We start from the raw sequence: 11,190 nt of genomic DNA on the forward strand, positions 1-11,190 counted from the left end.
ATTCTCAAGTCGTCGTCGTCCCTTCACCTTCTAGTGTGTGGTCTGGTCAACATACTTCAGCCACGTTATTGTGACTCCTCGCCTGCGATCCGGTGGACTTTTTGTTCGCTATATAATGAAGTTTTATTTCCTCCAAGGTCATTTTTATGTGAGTTAACTGCAAAAAATAGTTTTCTGATATTATTGGCGCTTGCGGACTGTTGATTCGTTCCAAAAAAATCAGTTTTACCTTCGCGAAATGTTAGTTTCTTGAGGAAACAGCGAGAAATCGCGTCGCGGTCATTCTTCGCGGTCGTCGAATGTTAAATAGCTCTATAAGGCAGTTTTAGTGCCGCGAGAAGCAGTTTTTGAGGGAGTGTGGACGCGTTGTGTTAAGACCAAGAGAGAGAGAGAGAGAGTGCGAGTGTGTACAGGTTTGTCAGGGCAGTCAGGGCCACACTGATCTCTACACCTCACTCTCAACTACACATGCAAACTCCACCTGGCGTCTGCCGCTATAGTCCCCAAAGCGCGGAAAATTTAAAAATCGCCGACCTGTACCTAGCACCATTCCGCTTCTTCTACGCGTTTCTAAACGATCAAACCATCTATAATATCACCATTACAGTACGTCTTGACCTAATGGGTATTTTCCAAGTGGCTGTTTCGTCGACAATCGGCAAGGACGGTTGAAATAACCCGGAGTTAAATAAGTAGTTCCGCCCTCCTTAATCGCTGGCTATTATTACGAGTCAAAATATTTGCGGGTATATGGGACGTTCTTTTGCGTTTTGATTAGACGTAATCACAAGCTTTTGTTTTTGTTTTAAAATGGCGACACACAAGAACAGGAAATGAGAGGAAGAACGAGGAGTCTTCTTGGCTGTGTTGGTCGGGAGAATGTTAGGTTGGTAAGCCTGGCTCTCACTGCAGCTCCCCCCCATGTCCCCCCCATAACAGCTCGCGTCCCCCCCACAAAACCCTCCCACACACCCCCCAACCTCTCGGCTCTTGACCCCTCCCTTTCCCCCCATATTCCCCGCCTCTCCCCCCAGCTGCTTCTCCTTAATCCCCCATTCCCCCCATTCCCCCCCTTTCTCTCCCCCATTACCCTCCTTCTTTCCCTCCCACGGCCTCCCCCTCCCTCAATTCTCCTCTCCCCCCTCTCTCATCCACCTCCCTACTGCATCTTTTCCATACTTTGTTGGCCGATGTATGTCGGCTTTCAACTTGGGATCTTTATTGAGGAAACCGTTAGTTTTCAGGGAATGTCCCCATTCCTAAGGCCTCCTACCTATCCCCTTTTGGTATTTACGTATGTCCTATCCTCGACAACCCACGGGATAGGATGAGTCAAGAAAAGTAAGCTGAATAAAGTGCTAAGGTTCACTCATTACAATTCACCCAGCAATCCCAGTCGCCACTTCTTCAAGAACCATTGATTTATTTAGTTCCTTTGGTGGCCAAGAGATGGCAGCACAATGCAGACTGATGCTAATTAACATGGTGTACGAACGCGTCGGAATAACTCTTTGCCACGGGGATTAATGCTATTTAACACGTATATCATGCCGTATGACTATGTAATATTAAAGAATTATCAGAAAGTATATCAATATTTAGACGGGCGCGGCGCTACTGAGGCAGAGAGAATTCTGGCCGGAGTTTCGGCAAACTGGTCCAGCTCAGACATTTGTAAAAAAAATGAAAGAAAGGGATGTGTTTCGCTGAATGTCTCAAAGAAGGGAATTTGAATCGATCCTTCGACAAAGAACATGTTCCAAATCACCATAGAGAAGTGTTTTGCAGAATATGCCATATGCTGGACGTAGAAAGTCCCACAAAAGTCCTGTTTGTTGCTCCCAAAAAAGAAATGAGGGAATGGGCCGCAGGGGCTTAGGGGCAAGGGGGAAGCAGATAAAAATTAAAAAGATATATATTAAAACGTAACACAAAATCGCGAATTCTTTACCCCTGGAACCATGTGCAGCCATTTTCTAAACGGTGTGTAGGGGGGGGGGGTGGTTTGGTGAGATAAAACAAAAGTGTGCAGTGGAGTGTAAGTGTGTATTGGAGCGCCTCTCAGACACCTTAGACAAAAGCCGCCTCCTCCTTTCCCCCTCCTCCACTTCCCTGCTCCCCACCAACACCACTGCGAGCATCTTCAACACCTCCTTAATGTTGCAAGGTTAGCAACAGACAACTACTCAACACCGAACTCATTGCTCGCTAGCATCCCAATTGCTCCTTGAGTTAATTATTTTCATTCAGTGGTCAAGTGCAGCGTCATGATCCAAAATAGATTTCTAGATGGAATAGATGACTTCTAAAGGTACAGTGGAAGTTATTACGGTGACAGTTTTCCAAAGGTACAGTGGAAGTTACTACGGTGACAGTTTTCCAAAGGTACAGTGGAAGTTATTATGGTGACAGTTTTCCAAAGGTACAGTGGAAGTTACTACGGTGACAGTTTTCCAAAGGTACAGTGGAAGTTACTACGGTGACAGTTTTCCAAAGGTACAGTAGAAGTTACTACGGTGACAGTTTTCCAAAGGTACAGTGGAAGTCAATACGGTGACAGCCCGGGTAGACACGTGACATGACAGCAGGATCTGAAGGCATGTCACAGGAGGATGTCGCACTCAGAATCTTCCTTAGTTTGCCCAAACGTGTCGACTGTAAGCCAGAGTTCGTTCCGTGTAGAACTGATTCACAAGTGACAGCCGTCAGAGGATAAACAGTTTCCTCACCGTAGCAACGAGTGGAAACTGTCAAACAGTACTGTGACAAAGTAACTAGTTCAGTGCAGGCGAGGAGTCACAATAACGTGGCTGAAGTATGTTGACCAGATCACACACTAGAAGTTGAAGGGACGACGACGTTTCGGTCCGTCCTGGACCATTCTCAAGTCGATCAAGTCGATAACTAGTTCAGTATTAACGTTAGTTGGTATATGTATTTCTTTTCTTCATATATTTATATATTATAGCAGAGTTCAGATTACTTTGCTAGTATTTAACTAATTCAAACAATTCCATTCAGGACTATCTGTAATCACCGGTTACTACGTTATAAGGAGATGTTGCTACTATCCCCGACTATTTACAACCACTCACACCTTTACTTCTTGCAAGCATTCCCAGCGCCTTCAAGATGGCCGGCAAGATAACGCATATTCACCGCTATACTCAAGATAACAACTGTACTCAGCTTCTAAGGTGTGTCAGCTACTAGTTTAGTCTTGTGTTCGTACCTTTGCTTCTCTACCTTTGATTTTGTTGTTTAAGAATCGCTACCTGGAACAAAAAGTTCCAAGTAGCACGGGCTATGGTGAGCCCGTAGTTTTCATCTCTCCAAGATATGAACTATAGTTATTCAGTGTTATTCCTGTATATAGATCATAGGATCTTGTGGTGTCTGTTGCTCTCTCTCTCTCTCTCTCTCTCTCTCTCTCTCTCTCTCTCTCTCTCTCTCTCTCTCTCTCTCTCTCTCTCTCTCTCTCTCTCTCTCTCTCTCTCTCTCTCTCTCTCTCTCTCTCTCTCTCCCTCTCTCTCCCTCTCTCTCTCTCTCTCTCTCTCTCTCTCTCTCTCTCTCTCTCTCTCTCTCTCTCTCTCTCTCCCTCTCTCTCTCTCTCTCTCTCTCTCTCTCTCTCTCTCTCTCTCTCTCTCTCTCTCTCTCTCCCTCTCTCTCTCTCTCTCTCTCCCCTTGAAACAACCGAAATCCTATTTTGGAAAGTTGTTCAAGGTACAATGAACCGCCAAACTGTATTTAAGATATCCCGGCTTGTTTACTATTCAAGAATACATTCAAGCGCTACTCTACATCGCAATATTGTCATATACTATAGTGACACAATTCTCATATATTTATATGTTAATGCTAATATTTATTCTATCCATAAATTATTTGTTATTTATTTACCTTCAGTAAAACGGAAGAGTAATGGCAGATTATTAAAAATTTTGTATATTGAAAATTGTTGACATTTTCTGATTATATTCTTCAATATTTTATTTTATTAATTTTTTTTAGGATTAGGGGTAATTAAGTAAGGCTTTTAGGTATTTAATATTTATATGTATTTAATTTTTGGTAATTAAATAGGTTCTGCCTTTTAGTTTCAGTTCAACATAAATTGTCTACTAGAAATATATTGTTTAGCGAACACTATTAATTTGCCTCGTCGCCCTAATTGTATTCACCTCAGATTGTGCTACAAACACAATCAAATTACCTCAGATTGTGCTACAAACACAATCAAATTACCTCAGATTGTGCTACAAACACAATCAAATTACCTCAGATTGTGCTACAATCTGACTCTTGTAGCGAATATCATCGATATTATGTATATTCTCATTAATATTCGTTTCGTGTTTATATGAAACGTTCTCGTCTTCTCTTGTTTCATATTTTTCATTTTTTTTGCATATTATTACAATTATTTTTGTGATTGTTGCACACTGTGATTCCTGGTGGTCGTTCCTACAGCTCAATACAGTAACAACAGTTTACAATACAGTGAATAATACAATGGTTTAATACATTAACAGCATAGAAGGGAGGAATTAGTAAGAAAAAGAAACATGTATCCTGTATTGATGGGGTTCTGCATTGATGGAATATATATATATATATATATATATATATATAACTGAAAACTCACACCCCAGAAGTGACTCGAACCCAACTCACCATTGGGGTGTGAGTTTCCAGTTGTATATAGTCCTGGGGACCATTCAGGCTTGTTTGCATATATATATATATATATATATATATATATATATATATATATATATATATATATATATATATATATATATATATATATATATATATATATATATATATATATATATAGGGTGTGTAGGGGTGGAAGTGGAAGTCAAAACATTGAATCATTCAGATGTTTTACAATGTAATGTGTAAATCTTCAAAACGGAGTTCCTTTGCCCGAAGAACATTGAGCTTTGAACTTGGAAAATATTGGTCTTGAGAAAATGTAAAAGTTATTCTTTTAGTTTGTTTCATTCATTTTTGTTTAAGGAATAACAATATTGTGAGGACAGGTGGGTTTGTTAGTTTGAATTATTAACGAATTGTCGAGAGAAGAAATTAAAAGGATACGGATTATTTAAAGTATATTTAGATACTAAATATATATTTAAAGTATATATAAATAAAGTATATATTTATATATTGTGAGATAATTTAGTCACAATGGTGTCACAGTCACAAAGTCCTGTTGTGAACGTGTGTGAACGTGTGTGTGTGTGTGTGTGTGTGTGTGTGTGTGTGTGTGTGTGTGTGTGTGTGTGTGTGTGTGTGTGTGTGTGTGTGTGTACTCATCTAGTTGTACTCTCCTAGTCGTGCTTGTGGGGGCTGAGCTCGGGCTCTTTGGTTCCGCCTCTCAATTGTCAATCAACTGGTGTACAAGTTTCTGAGCCTATTGGGCTCTATCATATCTACATTTGAAACTGTGTATGGAGTCAGCCTCCACCACATCACTGCCTAATGCATTCCATTTGTCAACTATTCTGAAACTAAAAAAAATTTCTAACGTGTGTGTGTGTGTGTACTCACCTAGACGTGCTTGCCAGGAGTGAGGTTAAAGTCTTGAATTCTACCTCTCAACTTTTATATTAATATAACTTCTGGCAAAATAATTGTTTAATCTGAGTATGGAGTTGACCTCACATGTAATTTCAGGTTTGCTTTCAATTGTTATTTTTGTTTGAATTTTAACCTCGTTAGAAAGTGTATCTATGTCTACCGCTTATCGATTTCCATGAGTATTTGGTACGTCGTGATCATGTCACTCCTATTTTATCTCTCCAATAAGGTACATTCCTTGTAACACGTGCCTCTCAGCTCTGGGGCCCAGCCTGGCGGGAAAAACCACTCAGATTTCTCCGCCTTCTTTTCGTGTTTGGTGAAATAAGTGATAGATCTTGAAACTTGAATTACTGCATATAAAATGTTGTAGAATGTATGCCATTGCAACATATTTTCACTATTAGACGCTTGTCGCATAGTGAATGTATGCCATTGCAACATATTTTCACTATTAGACGCTTGTCGCATAGTGAATGTATGCCATTGCAACATATTTTCACTATTAGACGCTTGTCGCATAGTGAATGTATGCCATTGCAACATATTTTCACTATTAGACGCTTGTCGCATAGTGAATGTATGCCATTGCAACATATTTTCACTATTAGACGCTTGTCGCATAGTGAATGTATGCCATTGCAGCATATTTTCACTATTAGACGCTTGTCGCATAGTGAATGTATGCCATTGCAACATATTTTCACTATTAGACGCTTGTCGCATAGTGAATGTATGCCATTGCAGCATATTTTCACTATTAGACGCTTGTCGCATAGTGAATGTATGCCATTGCAACATATTTTCACTATTAGACGCTTGTCGCATAGTGAATGTATGCCATTGCAACATATTTTCACTATTAGACGCTTGTCGCATAGTGAATGTATGCCATTGCAGCATATTTTCACTATTAGACGCTTGTCGCATAGTGAATGTATGCCATTGCAACATATTTTCACTATTAGACGCTTGTCGCATAGTGAATGTATGCCATTGCAGCATATTTTCACTATTAGACGCTTGTCGCATAGTGAATGTATGCCATTGCAACATATTTTCACTATTAGACGCTTGTCGCATAGTGAATGTATGCCATTGCAGCATATTTTCACTATTAGACGCTTGTCGCATAGTGAATGTATGCCATTGCAACATATTTTCACTATTAGACGCTTGTCGCATAGTGAATGTATGCCATTGCAGCATATTTTCACTATTAGACGCTTGTCGCATAGTGAATGTATGCCATTGCAGCATATTTTCACTATGTGACAACCGTCTAATTTGTGTTCTTTGAATGCACGTTGTCCTACGTAGCTTTACCAAATAAACTAAACTTTATCGACCAATCCTTATTACCCCCTGAAAAAACGTAGTTTTACGGGGATTTCACATCAAGCAAAGAGCATTTAGATCGTACGCTCGTATCCCGTGCGTACGATCTAAATATATAGAGGATAGAGTCTATCCTCTCTATATATAGAGGGGGAATTTGCGTGAGGGTGAAAAGGGCTTTAAATAGATTTGACATCATTTCGTTGACCAGATCTCAGACTAGAAGGTGAAGGGACGACGACGTTTCGGTCCGTCCTGGACCATTCTCAAGTCGATTGTGATGAGGAAGTAGATGCAAGCAATAAATAGGCAAGAGCGGTGAGGAGCAAAGTAAGATGTAGTAGAGGGAATAGTAGTAGGAATAAGAACTGCAGAGGGCTTATTGGCCCATACGAGGCAGCTCCTATTGGTCCATACGAGGCAGCTCCTATTGGTCCATACGAGGCAGCTCCTATTAGTCCATACGAGGCAGCTCCTATTGGTCCATACGAGGCATCATTTCTCCTAGTTCTTCTTCTCTGTCTCGTGTATGCTCTTGTATGGGGACAGGAAGCCTGTGTGTAGTCATTCACGTTAAGCTTGTATCGAGGCCCGTTTCAAGGTCAAATTACTGACCCTGCCCAGGATGCAACCCACAACAGGCTGACTAGTTCCTGACTACCTACTCACTGCTAGGTGAAAAGAAGCATTAGATGAAAGGAAATGTGCCCAAACATTTCTGTTCCGGGATTCGAACCTGAAATTCTCGATTGTGCGTCGAGAACGAAGCCATCTACACTACCGAGACCCTTTATTGGAAAAGTCCAACTTGACTCATACGTAATATGATTATTTTTTTCCAAAGAGCTGCAGCTCATATTCAGTTTTGTTATTGATTTGAAAATTATGTCGAAAAAATCCCGAAATTAACATATTTTATTGATTGAATATAATAATATTTTTATCCGCGTTACATGCTGTTAAGTAATGAATGTTATTAAAATATGGTTAAAGTTGGATTAAATAATGTTCTGACTGATGTTTCAATTAAATGTTCTGATTAATGTAAGTTTTCTAAAAATATTATTTATAGTGACAGGAGAATAAAAATGATATATATATATATATATATATATATATATATATATATATATATATATATATATATATATATATATATATATATATATATATATATATATATATATATATATATAACCATCTTTGTAACCCATATGTAACTCCTTTTTTGTAACAAAGTTCAAATAAAGTAAATATATATGTGTACATACAAAAGAATGGGGGTGGTAGGAGAAGATAATATTAGTGTTCAGTGAGAAACCACAAGGTCTCCTCTGAATACTTTTTATTTTCTTCTCCGAGGCTATGGGTCCCCACATTGGCACCAGAGGTGGTACCCTCACAAACTTTATATATATATATATATATATATATATATATATATATATATATATATATATATATATATTGTATATAATCAGGTCTTAACAAATCATAGGTTTATATATTAGAAGTTTCATGCTTCTGAGAGTGCAAAATATATCTCATATCAAACCTGAACGATTGGCTCAAATAAAGTCTACGGTAAAGACTAGCCCACATTGAAGTGTCTGGCATCCTCACTCCCGTACACACACACACACACACACACACACACACACACACACACACACACACACACACACACACACACACACACACACACACACACACACACACACACATACATATATGCATATGCATCACGTGTAATTTGCACTATGTGGGTCTAGGTTTGATTGTGGTTTTAAATTTTATTCATTTGCTAAAGTATTTTAGTATTCAATATTATCATGTTTCCAGTTTATAACAATTGGTATTATATAACATTTGTTATAAATTTACAAACAATTGTTAAATTGTTTAATAATATAAACAATTTAGTTCCAGGCGGCCAAGGAACGTTCCTTGACCGCCTGGAAGCTTCCTTGACCGCCTGGAAGCTTCCTTGGCCACCTGGAACCTTCCTTGACCGCCTGGAAGCTTCCTTGACCGCCTGGAAGCTTCCTTGGCCACCTGGAACCTTCCTTGACAATCTGGAAGCTTTCTTGACCGCCTGGAAGCTTCCTTGACCGCCTGGAACCTTCCTTGGCCGCCTGGAACCTTCCCTGGCCGCCTGGAAGTTTCCTTGACCGCCTGGAACCTTCCATGACCGCCTGGAACCTTCCTTGACCGCCTGGAACCTTCCTTGACCGCCTGGAAGCTTCCTTGACCGCCTGGAACATAATAACCCCAAAACTACCAGAAGATAAGAAACGAGGTAAATTATTACAGACAGACGTTGTTCTAAATTATTTACCTCATATTTTGCTTTGGTCAGAGAGGCGCCGACTCGCTCCTCGTAATTCGTAGCTTTTTACAAAGTACTTTTTTTTATTTCATTGAACTTTATGGGGACAGCTTCGTGTGTGCTTGAGTTTAGAACTTAGGAATATGGAGCATAAGAGCTTCTTGTGGAAGTTTTTTCCCTGTTAACTCAACGGCTTGGGATCCCAAAAGCTTTATTTCCCCTAGTTTTTTCCCCCTTTGGTGTTTTCATTGCTTTAGTTTCAGGAGTAAAATTATCCAGAATGACGAACCCTGAATTAATTCAGTCGCTAGTTTTTTAGATCTGAATTTACAAGCAACTTTTGTAGTTCTCAATTTCAACTTTTATGGGAGTTGTCAGTACTGAAAGTTACATGGTGGTCCCGGCTGGCTTTTGTAAGTTTAATGTACTCAGTTTGTAGATAATATTGGAAGTAATGGCAACCCTTCTAGGTGGATCACACGTGTGTATATATATATATACACAATTTTTATTGTGTTATTTATGCGTGCAAGATCGAATTGTTCGCTCTGGGGCTCCGCCTCTCTATCAATTGCTAGTCAAATGACTGACAAAATTGTCTCTATCATGTCTGCTACATATATTTTCTTCACACACACACACACACACACACACACACACACACACACACGGAACTCAAATGTAGATATGATAGAGCCCAGTAGGCTCAGGAATCTGTACATCACTTGATTGACAGTTGAGAGGCGGGACCAAAAAGCCAGAGCTCAACCCCCGCAAGCACAACTAGGTGAACTAGGTGAGTACACACACACACACACACACACACACACACACACACACACACACACACACACACACACACACACACACACACACACACACACACACACACACACACACATCCTAACCTAACTTTCAGCTGATTGACAGTTGAGAGGCGGGACCAAAGAGCCAGAGCTCAACCCATGCAAGCACAACTAGGTGAGTACACACACATACACACACACACACACACACACACACACACACACACACACACACACACACACACACACACAGAACGGCGTTCAGGAACCTGTGTAAGGAATCATTCAGAATCTTGTACACCACATATGTAAGACCAATCCTGGAGTATGCGGCCCCAGCATGGAGCCCGTACCTTGTCAAGCACAAGACGAAGCTGGAAAAAGTCCAAAGGTATGCTACTAGACTAGTCCCAGAACTAAGAGGCATGAGTTATGAGGAAAGGCTGCGGGAAATGCACCTCACGACACTGGAAGACAGAAGAGTAAGGGGGGACATGATCACAACCTACAAAATCCTCAGGGGAATCGACCGGGTAAACAAGGACGAACTTTTCAACACTGGTGGGACGCGAACAAGGGGACACAGGTGGAAGCTGAGTACCCAAATGAGCCACAGAGACGTTAGAAAGAACTTTTTCAGTGTCAGAGTAGTTAGCAAATGGAATGCATTAGGAAGTGATGTGGTGGAGGCTGACTCCATTCACAGTTTCAAATGTAGATATGATAGAGCCCAATAGGCTCAGGAATCTGTACACCAGTTGATTGACGGTTGAGAGGCGGGACCAAAGAGCCAGAGCTCAACCCCCGCAAGCACAATTAGGTGAGTACAATTAGGTGAGTACACACACACACACACACACACACACACACACACGGGTGCTTGCAATGATCCAGTTATTGTATCACCTGCAGCTTGCCGCTAATCTCCTGAAGTTATTGCAAAAAAATGTTGCATCTGGGAATTACACTTTTATAAAGCCCAGAGCGCGACGGGTCATGCAACCCGGCGGTCCTCTCTGCACACCGTTATTGCAAGTTGCAATCACAGCACCAGCGGGTGATGACCCGTCCCTTAACACCGTTATTGCAAGCTGCAATCACTGCACCAGCGGGTGATGACCCGTC

The 11,190-nt window shown here is 40.6% G+C and overlaps 1 long non-coding RNA gene across 1 annotated transcript in view; it reads left to right on the forward strand.

Annotated features, from left to right (window-relative positions):
- Positions 1 to 11,190, forward strand: part of LOC138356538 (uncharacterized) — a 40,247-nt gene that overhangs the window by 24,228 nt on the left and 4,829 nt on the right. Inside the window, exon 4 of the long non-coding RNA XR_011224513.1 lies at positions 3,022 to 3,197. This is a non-coding gene — a long non-coding RNA (uncharacterized lncRNA). The remainder of the gene's footprint in view (positions 1 to 3,021; positions 3,198 to 11,190) is intronic.

This window comes from Procambarus clarkii, chromosome 73, assembly GCF_040958095.1.
Source record: "Procambarus clarkii isolate CNS0578487 chromosome 73, FALCON_Pclarkii_2.0, whole genome shotgun sequence".
Classification (NCBI taxonomy): domain Eukaryota; kingdom Metazoa; phylum Arthropoda; class Malacostraca; order Decapoda; family Cambaridae; genus Procambarus; species Procambarus clarkii.